At 38.2% G+C, this 18,721-nt stretch overlaps 1 protein-coding gene across 1 annotated transcript in view; it reads right to left on the reverse strand.

Moving 5' to 3' along the window:
• Positions 1 to 18,721, reverse strand: part of INPP4B (inositol polyphosphate-4-phosphatase type II B) — a 957,317-nt gene that overhangs the window by 903,317 nt on the left and 35,279 nt on the right. The window contains exon 5 of the mRNA XM_014586328.2: positions 10,678 to 10,796. The gene's annotated coding sequence lies outside the window, so the exon portion shown is untranslated. The remainder of the gene's footprint in view (positions 1 to 10,677; positions 10,797 to 18,721) is intronic.

The raw sequence follows: 18,721 nt of genomic DNA on the forward strand, positions 1-18,721 counted from the left end.
TTTTTTTTTTTTTTTTTTTTTTTTTTTTTTCCTGTAGGGCGCATGAACTCACCAGAAAGACAGAGAGACAGAAAACAAGAAATCACCCCCAGCGGGGGATGGCCACACTGCAGTCCCCTCTCCTCCATTCTCCTCTTGGGATCTTGGGCACGCATACACATGTGCCTGGCGCGAGTTTAAGCCACCAGGTCCAAGACTCGAACCATGGTCGACTATATGGGAGTCCAGCGACACAGCCATTATACCAACTGCGGATCCCCAGTGTCAATATTAATATGCCATCATCTACTCTCCTTCTATAATTCCTAGTTTAGCTGAGCATATGACTACTCCAGAAAAATGGCATTTCCCAACCTAAATTGTAAGCTGATATTGCCAAGTGATTAAATTCTGGCCAAAGCAATATGTAACAAGTGAAGATGGTGTTTGTAGTTTCTAGAAAAAAGGTTTTTAAAGGGAAATACAAGGGGGTTCTTCAAAATATTCACAGAAAATTTATATTATTTTTTAAATGCATAAATTTTAATTTTTCTGCACCAAAATTAATGTGTACTTTAATGAATTTTTCCATGAACTTTTTGAAGTTCCCTCCAACCCTAATACACTGTTCTCTCCTCATTGTGGTTGTCTGTAATGGAAATAAAATGGTTGAAACTATGTTAGCCATCTTGGAGATAAAAAGATCTTGCAGTGGAAGTCAGATATTGTAATACAAAAAGCTAAAAGATGCCTAGCCAAAAAAAAAAAAAAAAATGGTGCCATACATACTATACTCCAGAATTGTACTCAAGAGAGAAGTCCACTTCTGTATTGTTTAAACAACTTTTCTTTTTGAATTTTCTGTCAAATCCAGTAACAACAACAAAATTCTTTTTTTTTTTTTTTGAGAGGTTTTTGCTATAGGGCACGTGCGCTCACCAGACAGAGAGAGACAGAGAGATAGAATGCAAGAAATCACCCCCAGAAGGGATGGCCACGTCACAATCCCTTCTCCTCCGTTCTCCTCTCGGGATCTTGGGCACGCAAGCACACACGCCCGGCGTGAGTTTAAGCCACCGCGTCCGGGACTCGAACTGTGGTCGAATACGTGGGAGTCCAGAGACACAACCATTATGCTAACTGCTGGTCCCAACAACAACAAAATTCTAACAGATTCACAAAATAAATAAATATATCCATCCTTGTCTGTCTGGACAAATGCTCCCATGGTTATCTGTGGCAGTTCAGTCAAACATAGATATATAAAATGTTCTTGGGAAATATGTGGAGGAGCTTTTAGATGCCAGGAAAAGTATTCCTTGAACCTTTACCTAGTCAACACTCATTTCCTGATTGAAAGTCAGTAGCAGTGGAGATGATTCAAGTTTGACGTTTTAGACATGCAGACCACCAAATACATAGTTTCAGTCAGCTGGGGGAAGTTGTGTTGTTGCTGTTCTGTTCCATTTTGTTGTGTTTTCTAAAGGGATGAACTCAATTACCTTCCAAAATCATATTCTTTGGCTACCTAAGATAACAATTAAAAAATAATTGATTGATCATCTTTGAGAGACACTCCTGAAATGAAATTGCAATTCAGTGTCTTATTCAGGAACCCACAGTATGAAAATAATGACATATATTGATAGACTATATAGTGTATTTTGAAATATTGAGCTGATATTGGAATTTAATATTAGTAGAACTGGAATCAATCTTTTTATCAAAATTAAATGGTTTTAATATATTAGTATTACTATCCAAAATCTATCTAACTCACATTTCTAGAAGCCAATGCCCAAAAGTTAAACCTGATTTTGCTTTCAAAATAAAAAGAGTTGTCGGGAACCAGCAGTTAGTGTAATGGCTATGTCGCTGGACTCCCACGTAGTCGACCGCGGTTCACGTCCCGGACCCGGTGGCTTAAAACTCACGCCGGGTGCGTGTGCGTGCGTGCCCAAGATCCCAAGAGGAGAATGGAGGAGAAGGGATTGTTGTGTGACCATCCCCCCTGGGGGGTGATTTCTCGCTTTCTGTCTCTATGTCTCTCTCTGTCTGTCTGGTGAGCGCATGCGCCCTACAGTGAAAATCTCTCCAAAAAAAATAAATAAAAAAAAAAAATAAAAAAATAAAAAAAGAGTTGTCCAGAAAGAATATTATAGAATTTATAAACAAGTTCCAGTTCTTAGAGCTAAAAAAAAAAATCTTTTTTTTTTCCCAGAAATTTTTGCACTTGCCACAAAGACAGAGACAGAAATCAAGAAATCACCTCTGGTATAGAACACCTAAGGTTCAATTAAGCTAGGTCCCTTTAATTCCAAATATAGACTTCTTTTTATTCCTTACAATGACATTGTGCTTCATATTCCAGGTTCTTGCTCACTGCCTGAATATTAATCTAGGAATAAAATTCCACACTGAAGGGGACTTCAACCCAGCATGGAGACATGCCAACTAAGTTGTCTCCCTGTGAACCAATTGGTTCATGCCAAGTCCAGCTAAGGGTGCTGAATACAGAGCTCTTCATTTCTCACTGCTTATTTCTAGCCAGATGCATTTTTGATATGGCTTTGCACATCACAAAAAGTGCAAATTCACAGTTTTTTCTTTATATGAACCTAATTACAACATTCCACATTCATTGGTAGACTCAATTGTCCAATAATTAACCTTGGCATCTGCTACATAGTCTTTCTTAGAATGAAATGTGCAGGAATTATTGTTTAATTAAATCCTATAATTGAAACAAATGAAAAATGAGCCAAGAATTAGAGTCAGCAAAGCTGTGATTTGTTTGTGCTTTTTTCCTCAAAATATATCATTGTATCTCAAAATCCAGTTTAAGAGGCTTTTGTAAACAAGATCAACATTTCTGCACAGATAGGACATTCATCAAAAGAAAGACAAATGACATATAAATGTATAAGACAAAACACGAATCCAGGCTGACTTCCTTGTCACAAGGAGCTATTATTATAGACAAGAGCATGAGGGTAAGATTCATTGTCTAACAAAGGAAAACAGGAACTACCCAAGTTGTCATGGGTACGCTGTTTCTCACTTGGTGTCGTCTTTTTTTATCCTTCATATTTTGATTATTATATGATAATCTATTATTGCTCCATTTTTTCCCCTCTAAGCCCCTAGTATATTTCTTTTGCCTTTTCTCCACTTAAATTTTCTTCTCAAAAGATTCTGATTTCATTCTGCTCACTACATATGCTTCAGAAACCTCATTTTTTTCTAACAAAACTATGGGCTCATGTTTGACCTTTAAATATAGCCACATATGTGTATATAAGTAAAAGCACTGCAGTTTTTCATATTTTTCAGAGTTATCAGCTTCTTTTATAACCGCTTAAGCTCTGCTACCAATTTGCCTAAGAGTCTTAAAAACTACCAGCTAATTCCATGAAAATTTATTTTCTCTCTTTACTAAAGTAGCAGTCAACGTTTAAATGAAATGGAAATAAAGGCTCTTTCCTTCACCATTAAACAATGAGAAGTCTTACTGACTAGTGAAGTTTCTGATTTTACTCTTATCAAATATAATTGCATGAATTGGTGCTCACTATTTTAGTATTAAAAATAAGGTAAAGTGAAAGAATAAGTCAGTTTCTGAAAGCTCTAGGGAGTGAGATAACATGAAAATTATACTTCTGTAGTTGATAGAAGATATTTATCTTTAAGTTTGAATCTCTTAACCCATAGAGCTTGAACACAGTAAGTACTTATATTAAGTGATGAGGAAGAAGGATGATATTCAGGTTTGTTACAACAAATCTGCAATGCTCGAGCAGAACCTTTGTGAAATGTCTTCTTTTAGAAACAGCCATTGATGGAGCAAAAGCTTATATATTTCTCAGTCTGTGCTTCATTTTGGTCTAGATCTATAACACAAAGTCAAGTAGAGTGTTGTAATAACCAGTTACAAGAAGACACAATTTTATCATGTCAATAATAGAAGATTTGGGAACCCGAATTTTCTACATAAAATGTTAGATATTCAACACAAACTCTGCATTGGGTAGTTGAAAAAGTCATGACATCTTTTTGTGTGTTTCCCTATGCAAAAATGTCATGACTTTTCTGATGATATGGTCATTTAGCTCCCATTCTGAAGAGGTAGGCAGTGAAATGACCTGCTTGACTTTCTAGTCAGACTTTTTTCCAAAATCCAAATTTGGATGCTAACCCCTCTCCTACAGTATCCTTCTAACTTTAGACCCTGGAACCAATGTTACTCCTATTTGGGAAGAATTAAAGCAGCCCTACATCAGCCGCTCACCAGCCTAAAATCTAAATAATGTTTTCTTTCAATTCTCACCAGAATATAAATTTTGAGAACACAAATTTTGTCTGCCTTGCATTCTGCACCTAATTTTTGACACATAATGGGTATTCAGTACACATGTACTGGACAGGTAAAAACAGATGAATGAGTAGATGGAAGTACAGATTAATTCACTGGCATCCCAAGTGAGCTCTACGCACCAACCCCTTCTTATAAGTTAGTTCAAATCAGTGAATTGTGATGTATTGCCTTGCTCTGCAATGGTCCTATGGATAAGAGCTCCTGTCTGGAGGTTGAGTCTTTGTCCCAGCTGCTTCTTCATTTCCTTGTGCCAAACAAATTTTTATTTTCCTTCCCCATTGCCTCTTTCAAACTTGATGTCACCATGCCATTCATCTACTGGGACATTCCCACGTTAGAATTTGCAGTGCATCTCTAATCTCGACCTCTTCTCTACTACCCTAGTCCCTAATTCTCTTCTCATGTTCCATTTTCAGTGGTAGAGTCAAGAAAAATTTTTTAAAAAAGGAAGAAATAGTCATCAAGCTTGTATGCAATTATGAATTATTGGGTCATCACAAAAGTCATGACGTATTTTTCTGTTTTTCTATGTGAAAATGTGTCATGACTTTTCTGGAGACTCAATATTGTAGTTGAAATATTTTTGAAAGGCTGAAATGTTTTCTTAGTAAAACCTACACTGGAATGATACAAGTGATCAGTAATTTGATATTCATCTTTCTGATTTTTGTCTACTACAAATGTCACAAAAATGCAGAAAGAAGAATACTGGTGACCAAATTGTAATTTGGAAAGCTTCATTGAGGGTCAGGAGGGTAGATGGTTTAAAAGCAGGGTTAGTCCCAGCCGATGTGTTACAATGCTATGTTTATCTCCAGAGATGTTTTTGACTCACAGTGCTGATCCTTGGCCAAACCTCCATGAAATGTTCTAGCTTGTTATGAATGCAGTCGGGATCTAGGGTCCAAGACAGACCAGGAGACAACCTGTGCTAATTTATCAGCATTGTTTATAGGAAAAGTAAAGACTGATGATGGGCACCTGGTTTCTATTCATCCTCTTAGTTTCTGTTATTGAGTCATATCATAAAGTCTCATTTGGGCTATGTGGCCAGAGGGATGTAAAATACATATTCTCAGATGGGATTCTCATTTTTTGAGATCAAGGCAACTTACATAGATGTAAACTGGTAACTCATAATCCAAAGACGAAGCAAGTTCTCTGCCTCTCAGAAGGGAATGGAGGAGCTGTGCCAGAACATCATGGAGCTCTGACATTTGAGCCTTCTTTCTCCTGCTTTACCATATTCTTACCATTATTAAAACTTAAGTGAGTAGCCCATGGAGAGTCTGGCGAGTCCTTTTAATCACCCAACCCTGGGAAAATTCATGCAGTGAATATAAATCAAATTTTTCTTTGGTTTGAGTTTTCCCAACCTATTTATGATGGTGATCGCAACAGAAGATCATGGTGACCAGTTGTCAAATCAGACATATTGCATCTTCATGGAATAAATGGCCTTGATATGCCAAATCACTCTGGCTTTCTGTTTCTTCATGGGGTATGTTCACCACCAAAGCTTCAGAATCCTTTCTTTCTTTCTTTCTTTTTCTTTCTTTCTTTCTTTCTTTCTTTCTTTCTTTCTTTTTGTTTTGTTTGTATGTTTGTTTGTTTTAGAGATATTTTTGCTATAGGGCACGTGTGCTTGCTAGAAAGACAGAGAGAGACAGAGAGACGGAAAGTGAGAAATCATCCCAGATGGAGGTGATTTCATTCTCCTCTCTTGGGCACATATTCACAGGTGCCAGTGTGAGTTTCAAGCCTCTATGTCCAGGACTCAAACTTGTGTTCAGTTGGAGTCCAGCAATATAACCATTATGCCATCTGCTGGTCCTCAGAATCTTTTTAAAAGTCTGAAATCTTCTCTATTAAAAAATTTGACAAAATCTTAGTGTATATCCCTCCATAAAAATGATAGCTTCATGTAAATTTAAAATTGATCTTAGAAAGGTAGAGTCAAAATTGGGAGAGACCAGAGACTTTGGTATATTAGTCAGGGTTCTCCAGAGAAACAGAACTAATAAGCTATATATATGTAGATATGTAGGAGGGACTTTATTGTGGGAATTGACTCGTGAGCCTCATTAGAAGGCTGAGAATTCCCACAGTACGACACCTGAGAGATGAAGAACCAGGAAAGCTGATGATGTAATTCAGTATGAGTCTGAAGTCCCAAATCCCAACAGGATGGAGAAGTGAAGAAGGGATTACAGTGTGACCATGCTCCATTGAATAGTGGATTTTCCCTCTCCATTTCACTCCCTCTCTCTCTGTAAAGCGCACGCACCTTCAGCAGTTAACTGCAGAGTGAAAATAAGTATTATACAGTGTATTAAGGTATTCTGAGAGAGAATCTGCATTCACTTTTATTAGGGTATATGGTTAACATTTTTCAATTTTATTATGAGATATTGTTGGTGGTCTCTTACTGTGCCTAGTTTATAAGTGAAACTTTATCGAAGGTACTTATGTACAGGAAAAAGCACCAGTACAGGCTCTCTTAGTACCCATGCAGGATTGGATCCAGGATACCTGCAGATGCTCAACTGCCTTGTAAAACGGTGCAGTGTTTGCATATAACCTACACATCCCCCACATACTTTAAATTACCTCTACATTATTTATGATACCTAATGGAAATGCTATGTAAATAGTTATTAGTCTATATTGTTTAGGAGATAATATGTTCAGTACAGATACAACAAATGTTCTAAAAAATATTTTTGATCCACAATTGGTTGAATACATCATGTGAAAGTCATGGATATGGAAGGTCCACTGTATATATAGAGCTCAGTACTATCAGTGGTTTCAGGCATCCACTGGGGGGGGGTCTTAGAATGTACATATATATCTATACACAGACATACATGTATATATACACACAAGCATGAACAGACATGTATACATGCATACATACACAAATGTGTGTGTGTGTGTATATATATATATATGGATGGAGATTTTATATATAAAATCTACATGAATCTACTGAGGTATGTCATGAATAAGTTCTTACAATATGTTAAGTTTTTAAAAATTCCATTACAGGGACCAACAGCTGGCATAATGGCTATGTCGCTGGACTCCCATGTAGTCGACCATGGTTCTAGTCCTGGACCCACTGGCTTAAACTCATGCTGGGAGCATGTGCATGCATACCCAAGATCCCAAGAGGAGAATAGAGGAGAAGGGACTGCAGCATGGCCATTCCTCCTGGGGTGGGGGGGTATTTCTCACTTTCTGTCTCTCTGTCTCTTTGTCTTTCTGGCAAGTGCACTCACCCTATAGCAAAAACCTGTCCAAAAAAAAAAAAAATCCATTACAATTAAAGATGTTTCTAAAAATTTGATATTACACAAATAAATTATAGATGAGGGCAAAGTGTCTAATGATTTTCTGTAACATTTAACATAGATTGTATACTACAAGTGGAAAGGCCTGTTTCAAAAGTTACAATGTTTTTGAAGCATGCTCTAATCTAAAACTGGTAAGTTTGGTTCACTATTTAAATCACACTCGCTAGCTATCAAGCAAGACAAGGAGTAACTAAGTTTCGACTTAGCTTTGATTTTCATCAAATCAGCTAAAAAACCTTGCTCTATTCATAAAAAACAATTTGTGGTTGATCCTGTATTACAGAAAATAGCAACAATTTAAAACACAATCAGGTCAAAGTTCTTTAGTTATAAGCCACCAAACCAATTTCTGGCTGAGTGAAATGAAAGTAAATATATTAAAATGGTAAACGAGACTTCTCAGAATGGATGGCAGACTAGCAAAATAGCTTTGGTAATGTATAGGAATAAAATCAGCTCCAGAGACTATGGATCAGGAGGCCCAGCAACTGTGATACATCAAGACCTGCCAGGTGGAAGCCTGCCTCCTGAAAGGGACAGAAAGCCAACTGTTTAACTTCTCTTTTCTTTCTTTCTTTTCTTTCTTTTTTTTTTTCTTTTTTAAAATTTTGCCAGAAGGCGCATGAGAGAGAGGGAGTGAGACAGAGAGGAAGAGGGAGAAAGCACTACTCCCAAGTGGAGCATGGTCTCACCGGTCCTCCTTCATTTCTCTATCTTGTCTGTATTTGGGGCATGCATTTGCTCCCATGTGTTTCTTAAGCTACCGAGTCTAAGACTCACACCACAGGGTTGGCCATTCAGGATCTGACTTATTCACCAGGCCACAGAGCCAGCCCCCTCTGCACAAGACTGTTAGGTTCCCCCGAACAGTACAGGGACAGAGTGCTGATGGGAGTCCCACCAAATTATAATCTATTTGTCACATCAAAGTACCATGGAGAAGGTGCTAGGCATACAAAACGTAAGCCATGGCTACTGCACAGAGACTCAGGACTTCATTGCCAGCACGCCACACAAAGACGTGGTCAGCAAACACAGGCGACCACTCCTCACATATTCTTAAAGACCAGGAACTACAGATGCTTAAGGAAAACACGTTATGGTACAAATAGCTCATCTCCAAGAGTTAAACTTTTATAACACTTGATTTTCTTCACACCAAGAGACAAAAATTTATGACATAGTTTATATGTTATAAAACATGTTTTATTATCGTCCGTAAATTCTGAAACAGAATAGAGTTCAATGAAACTCCAGAATGATTTTGAAGGTCTACCGACCTCCACCTCCCCAAATGAAACAGTCACTAGATCTTCCAACCTCTGAGTATGATCTGCCTATAATTCATATCTGATGGAGTGCTGATTTTAGTAGGAAAAAAAATCTATAAAATTACTACATACATATTTTGACTGAATATCTAGAGGTATTGATATATTAGCCAAATCCCTAAAAACCTGGATTTTCTAAAGAAATAAAAAAGGTTTAGCCATAGTGGCACAGATGAGAGGGCACCCTGTGTGAATGTTAGGGCCACATGGGAGGCTGGGTTCAGTTCTCAGCCCAATATAAAAAATGGGCCAGGCCAGCTGGTGGCACACACCTGTGGTTAACTGGAGACTGGGGCAAGAGAATTGCAGCATAGCCAGTCCTTGTCGAAAGCACCTCTCTCTCTCTCTCTCTCTCTCTCTCTCTCTCTCTCTCTCTTTCTCTCTCTCTCTCTCTTTCTCCCCCCTTCCCACTTGCAAAAGAAAGAGGAGGGAGAAGGGAAAAGGAAAAAGAAAAAGGGGGAGACAGGGAGAGACAGAGAAAGAGGGAGGAAGGAAGGGAGCAAGGGAAGGAAGGAAGGAAGGAAAGAAGGAAAGAAGAAAGGAAGGAAAGAGAGAAGGAAGGAAGGAAAAAAGGAAAGAAGGAAGAAAGATATTTTCATTCCAGAGCAAGTTAAAGCAGTATGATTTCATTGAGATTAAATAATTATACATTTAGATATTCTATGTTTTATTTTTCATTAAATTTTTTAATTTAATTTTTAAAAAATTCACTGTAGTTAAATTTTAACTTACTAAAAATTGGCGAATTTCATTTTCTGAAACTCACCTGAATGCTCCTAAGTTGACACACATACAACTTAAGAAATACCCCTCTAGTAGTGGACTCAACTGTCCTTGTAAATCTTGAATATATTAATGTTTTTCCAAATCTCAAATCACGGAACACATGGACAACATTCAATGTGGATTGGGAGCATGAGCACAGTTAACAACAATTATGGGAAGCTAACACTAAGCATAGGTATTCCAAGTTTTCATTTGGGATATATGCATTAGAAATTAAATGATAATTGAGTAATTTCTTTCTTTCTTTTTTTGACTATCAGGTGCATGTACTCACTGGAGAAAGAGAAGAGGAGAGAGGGGAAATGAGAAATCACACACACACACACACACACACAAACACACACACAGGGTTTGGCCACACCATAATCCCTTCCCCTCCATTATTCTCCTCTTGGGATTTTAGACATATACACACACACACATGGCTGGCATGCTTCTCAAGTCACCGGGTCCAGGACTCATACTGCACAGTTAGCCATGTGGAGATCCAGAGCCTTGACCACCACACTACCTGCTGGCTCAATTAGAATAATTTCCATGTAATAGATAGAAATTTAAATGTAAATTCATAGGGGCTTTTTTCCCAGAAGGAGCCCAAGAGAGTATTAGCCATGTAGAGGCTGATCAGAAAGTGTTCACTACTGCAAAAGCACAGTCAAGGTGTGTTAGTCAACAGAACTGTTTATACTTCAGGACAGCTAAGCAGGAACCCCAGTGGACAGCTTCCACTAGGAGGAGTAGCAGAAGAAGCCACATTGTTTTACTGGCTGACATGACCGACTTCAGGATTGTCAATGAAATCTACAAACGACATTTCAAGAGCAGCTTTCCTGCTAGAGCAGCTTACCAGGTTGCTGTTTTGCCCAAAGGAAGGGAGTTGAGATAGAAGAAGTTGTCCCTGTGGGGTTGGGGGAGGATTTCTCACTTCCCCTCTCTCCTCTTCTCTCTCCACTGAGCACATTCACCCTATAACAAAAAAAAAAAAGAAAGAAAGAAAAAGAAAAGAAAAAGAAAAAAGAAAGAGAAAGAAAGAAAAAAAAGAAAAAGAAATTATTCAATTATCACTTTATTTTCAAATGCGTATTTCCAAAACAAGAGCTTGGAATATCTATGCTTAGTATAAGCTTCCCATAATTGTTGTCCAAGGACCTCTTAGAACAGCAATACACTCAGAGAGTTGGTGTTGTTTAGTCTGAAACCTTCACTGTGTTTTTAAATTAACATCTTCATTTTTACAACTGATGAAGTATAAGATTAACTAAACTATCTGAAGTTATTACAGAAATATCATGTAACAGAGGGAGTTGTCCATGAAGATTAGATAAGAAAGTCAGTTCCTGATGTTATTAATTACACGTGTGTACACCTGTATTCTCCTAAACCTGAATGTAGGAAAACAGACACTGCACAGTTACTCAAATAGGAAAAGAGAAATAAGACATGGGAAAAATAAATAAATAAATCTCTGTAATTCTTCTTCTATTACCGTGAGAGGCAGTGCAGTGTAGTAGAAAGTACACAAGATTAGGAGACAGAAGTTGCTTTGTTCCTGGTTTTTCTAGCAAGTGAATACTTGAATATTCACTAGTGAATAAATTTCTACACTTAATATCTTTAAACCTCACTTTTCTCCTCTGTAAAATGGAAACAACGACACCCCAAATGTTGGCAGTGGTTTGGCAACAATGCAGCTAGATCCACATGGAAGGCTGTGGGTTTTATTCCCAGCAAACCCCTGGGCATGCCAGGGGCAGAGGCACATGCTCTGGCTGGTGGTTCTGGGGGTGGATTGCAGCATGAAGATTCTGTTGGGGATACCTTTGACTCTCACTTCAACTCTCTCTCGTTGCCTCTCTAGTAAGAAGTGAATAAATACACTTTAACAATGTTCACTTTTAAAAAATGATATCCCCAGATACCACATGAAAATTAAGTAAGATAGCACTGTGAACACAGTAAAGGAACTTAAAAATATAAAAATATTGCCAACTTTTACACATGATTTCTCAGCTCTTCATTCAGCCTGGAGAAATAAGATTAAAAATGTCTTTTAATCTTCTAAAAAAGACCAACCTTTGATGTTGCCCTCCAGGGTTAAAATTATGGGAGATAAGCATTATCAAAAATGATAATGTCAAGTAGATATAATTCATCATTCTTATATTATTTCAAGTGTCAAAAATAATCTCTTTTTGGCCCCAATCTTAACATCAGCCAGAAATGGTAATGTCAAAACCACCATTGCACTTTTTATATTGTGCACACTGTATTTTTTACATTGCCTTCATTTCAAATTCTTATCAAATTATTGTGAATTACCATCAAGAGCATTTAGATTTGCATGAATTGGAGAAATACATTTTCCCACTAGTTGATTAAAGAAGTATGAGGCCTTGAGACCTTTATAAGTACATAATAAAGTTGTTTTCAGAGTTTGAAAATATTATTCCTGTTGAATGAAGTTAAGTACACTTCTCTAACACCTTTAACCTTGCTAAACATTTTGTCCTTTCATCTGTGCAAATTTTAACTTAAAAGGTTAGTACATATTGAAATTAAGCCCACAAAAATAAAATGATGACTGAACAAGGGTACATATTAAGAAAATAGGGACCAACAGATAGCATAGCAGTTATGTTGCTGGACTTCTACCTGGCCAATGGCAGTTTAAGTCCCTGATCCAGTGGCTTAAAAATCATGTCAGGTGTTTATGACCAAGACTCTGGAAGGAGAAGGGAGGAGAATGGAGGAGAAGGGATTGTGGCATGGCCATCCCCCCTGGGGGATGACTCCTCAGTTTCCCTCTCACTATCTCTCTTTCTCTCTCTCCCCCTCAGTGAGCACACATGCCTGAAGGCAAAAAAAAAAAAGAAAAAAGAAAAAGAAAAAGAAAAGAAAAGAAGGAAAAACGAATTGTCACCATGAGCTTCAATAACAAAAGATAGCACTTATTACATAATTTCTTTCTGATCAATAAATGTATCCCATGTTATCAAATATTTACATCAAAATCCTATACCAAATCAATTCATGAAAAGACTTCTAAATTCATTCCAAAAATTAACTCCCTTAGTCATACAAGATATGTGGGTCCCATGTCTTCATCTTTCCATTTGTCTTTTGGTATTACCTACCGAGTATCTAGCTAAAACATCTTGTTCAAAGCAACAACAGCAAATTATCAAATATATAAAAATATATGTTCTCACTTTCTTCCTTTTAGTAACAAAAACCACATTTCTGCTTGGCATGTGACCACCTGGGAAGTAGCTATATGTCCAACCTCCTTTAATTGAGTTAAGACTAGCAACAGTCCCAGCTGATGAGCCAGGAGCAGAAATGACATGTGTAACATCCAGTTCATCTCCTTAGAGTTGGTGCTGCTTGACTGTACCTTCTCTTTATCCCTTCTCACTTACCTAGAAATAGAGATGACAGAGACAACACTGAAAGCCACAGATTGAAAACATTGATGCTTGCTGCCCCCCCCCTTTTTTTAGAGAGAGAGAGAAAGATTTTTTTTCAATAGGGCTTATACACTCACTGGAGAGACAGAGACAGAAAGCAAGAAGTCACCCTCCAGGGGAATGGCCACACTACAATCCTTTTCCTCCATTCTCCTCTCAGATTTGGGGTACACATGCACATGCACCCAGCATGAAGTTTAAGCCACCATGTTTGGAACTCTAACTTCAGTCAACTATGTGGGAGTCCAGTACTTTAACCACTATGCCACCTGCTGGCCCCACAAACCCTTTATTAGGAATGGACCACTCACCACTGGACTGTTACATTAAAAAGAGTCAGACTTCTTTTTTGATTTAGTGTGTTTGGGGTCCCTTAGCTGCAGCACTGTGGCTTATGTCTTAACTAATAGCCCACTACATCATCAGCTATAGAGAATGGAATAAATGGGTCTGGAAGTTATAAGCCTAGAGTTGTCCAAGTGTGTTTCCAGGACCAGCAATAACATAATTTGCTAAATATGAAAATGCTTGGACCTAATCCAGTAACTGATTCAGAAATTCTAGTAATGAGACCCCAAATGAGGCTTATATCCCAAAGGCTTTATTTAACGCAACCATCAGAACACTAGTGAACTACTCTGTTCTGAAATATGAATAAATAAATTCTTACACCAAGATGGCTGACAGAAGGGACTTTCTAAGTACTAGGACATTCAATTCTAAGTAAAAATAGTAGCACTCCTAAAAATTCAAAATAGTGGAATGCTTAAAACCAAAGAAATTCAAGTCTACCTGCAGTAGCATGGAATGACCTGTCCCAGAACGCACTTTCCAATCACCTCACCATTAGAAAAAAAAGATATCAGTAACTCGAAAGATTGCATTTTCACCTGACATTCACTCTAAATATTTGCTCAAGAAAAGTAAAGGAGGAAGGAAGGAATAGATGGTAAAGAGAAGGAGAAAAGAGGGAAGGAGGAGGGAAGCAAGGAGAGAGGGTAGGGGAAAAGGAGGGAGGGTAAACAACCAGTAAATATTTGTTGATTACAATATAGTCTCCTATTTAGAATGAATCCATCCTAACATTAGCACTTCTTAAATGGTTGAGTTTCTGTTTAATTTCTGACAATAACAACCCAACATTCAAAGTATTTTCCCCATTTTGTTCATGAAGGGAAATTCTGTATCTTAAAGAAATGAAGAATATCATAGTAGACTAAAAATGTAAGACCATAGAATATGCCAAACTATCAAGAAAAATTCTTGGATAAAGAATTCCCTCGACTATCTTCATAACACAGGCTTACTTATCTAACCTGGTCATATAGGTAGTTTACACTTCAGGTCACACCTCTTGGACCCAGCCTCCAGTTATACTCTACGAGGTTAAGATGGCATTGCTTAAAGAGTTTCCTGAAAAGGAGTGAAGAAATTCTACCATAAATATATGAGAGGGTCATGGAGGTTCTGAGTCACTGAAATTTGAGGATACTCTAATATTCAAAACATGTTACCCAGATACTCAGACACAACGTGGTTATCAGCCTACTTCTGGAAAGAAAGTGATGAAGTTTTGAGGGAATGTTCTTAAATATTCACTACCTTGGGATCAGCAGATGGGTAATGGTCACATTGCTAGACTACCACATGGCCCACCATGGTTCAAGTCCCAGACCTGGTGGTTTGAAACTCATGCCAGATGTGCGTGTGCTCATGCCCAAAATCCTGAGAGGAGAATGAAGAAGGGATTTTGACTTGGTTTATCACCTTGGGAGTAATTTCTCACTTTCTGTCTCTCTAGCAAGCAGCAAGCACACATACCTGATAGCAAAAATCATATATATATATATATATGTGTGTGTGTGTGTGTATACATCTGTGTATGTGTGTATATACACAGAGAGAGAGAGAGAAAGTGAAGGTCAAGACCTAACTAGAAGGGGCAAGTAGGTACTATGGAGGTTAAGGCAAATGGATCCTATGTGGCTGACTACATGGTTCAAGTCCCAGACCAGGCAGCTTGAAAAACACACTGGCCATGTGTGCATGTGGGCCCAAAATCCCAAGAGGAAAATGGAGGAGAAAGGCCTGTGGTGCAGCCATCCTCTCTGGAGGGGTGATTTCCCTCTCTCTCGGGGTGATTTCCCTCTCTCTCTGGCAAGCACACATGTCTTATAGCCAAATATTAAAAAAAGAAGAAGAAGAAGAAGAAGAAGAAGAAGAAGAAGAAGAAGAAGAAGAAGAAGAAGAAGAAGAAGAAGAAGAAGAAGAAGAAGAGGAAGAAGAAGAAGAAGAAGAAAAGAAAAAAGACTTACCCACAGGCAGGGAACTTTAGGTCCTAGATATTCTTTTGCAACACGGCCCATTACCTCCTCCTCTCATAGGTGTTTGCTGGGAGAGTGCCCTGCAGAGCCCCGGGAGCATGCTGAAGGTCCACCCTCACACTAAGTCAGAGTAGTCACCCACTTACTTCCCATCCATCTGCTCTGGGTATCAAAATGACAACACTACCAGTTGAACTTGTAGCTGGTCAAGAACCAGAGGAGTCTATTTTCCTGATTCCAAAGGTTTCATAAAGCTGATTTTAAGGATGATTTGACTCTTCTGATCCTTATAAGGGGCTTCAACAGGACCTCAAAATCTCAACAAGACTTTGACTTTATTTGTTCCTTTGTTTTTCTACTCACTCATTTAACATCTGTCATATACTGATTACTTTGGTGGTTAGTATTGTGTTAGGCACTGAGAAGGTACATTCCCAGGTTTTGAGATGTACTCTCAAGGTGGGAAGACATAATTCGATGTATGAAAGGTGCCATGGAAGCAAGGAAAAGAACAAGGAGAAGTTTAATCTGTACCACAAAACAAGCAAAGGACACAGCAAAGCAGAGGACGAAAAATGTTTTCTACATTAGACAAAGAATATCCAGTCCTGCCCAGGTATCCAGTCCCGTGCAGGCCTCATAATCTAATAGTTAAGAGAATCAAGTCCTTCATGGCTGACTGTGGTTGGAATCCCAGCCCTGTTGGCTTGAAAAATATTCCAGGCACATGCGCATGTCTCTCCAAAATCTTAATAGGTTGCAGAAATAAATGGAGGAGAAGGGATTCTGGTATGACCACCTCAATTAGGGGATACTTTCTTCCTCTGTCTTTAGAAAATGCACATGCTCTGTGGCAATTAAAAAAAAAAATCTAGTCCAAAGCACTGAGTGCATGGGGGCCAGAGTGGGACATGAGGCCGAGTTAGGTGGGGCTCCATTTGTAAAAGTAGTTTTATCGGATATGGAAAAATATCTAGAATCCCCTCCTGAACACCAGGAAATAACCCAGCCTGAATTTCCTTACACATTAAACAGAGCTCAGTTCTTCCTCCAATTATCTCTCCCTCCTACTCCACTGGAACTCTGTGATCCAGAGCATTTTCTGTTGGCTTTGAGGAGAAAGTAATCACAGACTACTAAAGGCCAGAGGCCACAAGACACCAGAAGCTTCTAAGCAAATAGCAAAAGCTCAAATAACAAGCAAATTTTCTCTCCTAGCATTCAGCGTGAATAGCTTCAGCTCTGAGTTGAAAGGGAGTGAAATTCAAAACAGATTATGAAAGTTTGGGCTGGGAGAAAAGAGTGTTTTGTGACCTGTATGCATATTGCTCAAAAAATCTACATCATTGATTTCAGCTTCTGAAAATAAAATGGATTAGATGCTCAGAGATCTTTCCTACTACAGTATAACTAGGTCTCAGATAAAATATTTGAGCTCACTGAGTATAAGAAGGAAAGGGAAATCTATTGGAAAACAAGATTAAAATAAGGTTGGCAAGGTTAGCAGCAAACAAATGCAAAGACAACGTTATTTTGGAGGGAGATCTGTCACAGGTCCTGGTCAGGAATGTACATTTAGGCCCTGATGGTGGAAGAGCTGAGCCAGAATCCCACTCAGAGCAGCTCTCAGGTGATCCCACATCAGCTGCCTCAAACGCCCCAGGCAGAACAAATGAAAATCTCTTTGGAAGAAACACAAATTAAAGTCAATTTTACAGCTGCCAATTTGGCAAAAATAAATAGACTTTATAATAATAAATGTTGGTGAGTCTAGCAATGAGGATTCTTACACATATATATCTAGTAAAAGTGTAAATTGAAACAAGCATCCTAAAAAACAGTTTGACATTGAAGTAACTGTAAAGACTATGTAGCTCTTGAGAAACTCCAGGAACTAATATAGACAAATAGTTCACCACACAAAACAGAAAAAGACAACTCAAATTGAAAAAAATCTATATTTTTTAAAAAAGTGATATAATCTGGGGGCCAGCAGGTGGCATGGTGGTTAAGGTACTGGATTCCCACATAGCCAACTGAGGTTTGAGTCTTGGGCCCGGGAGCTTGAAAACACACCAAGCGCTTCAGAAGAGGATTCCTCATGGCTCCTGCTAACTAGTCATTTCACGTGGCGCGTGGTTTTATATTTTTTGGGTTTTTGAATCTTTTTTTTTGTTGTTGTTGTTTTTTAAGAAAAACAATAATTACAATTTTTGGGGGGTTGTCTTTTTTTCTCTTTCTTTGTCGTTGTTTTTCTCTCTCGCTTTCATTTTCTTTTTTCTTTTCTCTCCATTCTTCAATATCCATTCAATGTGTTTCTAGATGGATCTAAGGACACTGTAGCTAAACATTGAAATACTATTAGGGTTAACATATTCCTCAACATCTACTGAATCTGCTGCACCTGCGATCACTACAGAACGGCAAAGAGATTCCAGATCACCTCTTTCTGCTTACTCCTGAACACTCTGATTGAACTTCAAGAATTTGAAAGAAACACACCATCCATCAGGTGACAAGAAATCACCACAGGACCATAAGAAATATGGGAAAGCAAGAGAATACCTCTCCTCCAAGGGAAAAGAATATCTCCTCTTCATCCACAAGAAGTTCAATGCAAATCATGGAAATGTCTGATAAAGAATTTAGAACATTCATAATGGCGAAGCTAACTGAGATGGAAGAGAAGAGAGACAATGAACTGCTAAAGAGAAAGGAGAAAGAAGTTGACGAGTTCCAAGAGGTGAGGAAATTCTTGCAAGATCTAAAAGAGGAATTACATGCTTTACAAGAGTCAAACGGAACTGTTAGAAATGAAGTCTATAATACAGGAAGTCAAAATCTCCCTTGAAAGTATTAAAAGCAGACTAGATCATACAGAAAATAGAATCTCAGACTCAGAAGAGAAAATTGCTGGCCTAGAAAATTCCACCACGAAGACTGAGAAAATGGCACAAAAATTTGAGAATAATATGCGAGAAGTACTAGATACCATCAAACGTCCAAACATCCGGATAATTGGCATTCCAGAAAGTGAAGAGACCCATAAGGGCATTGATAATCTATTCCATGAAATCCTGCAAGAAAACTTTCCAAACCT

The sequence above is a fragment of the Tupaia chinensis genome, unplaced genomic scaffold, assembly GCF_000334495.1.
Source record: "Tupaia chinensis unplaced genomic scaffold, TupChi_1.0 Scaffold000127_2, whole genome shotgun sequence".
Taxonomy (NCBI): Eukaryota; Metazoa; Chordata; class Mammalia; order Scandentia; family Tupaiidae; genus Tupaia; species Tupaia belangeri.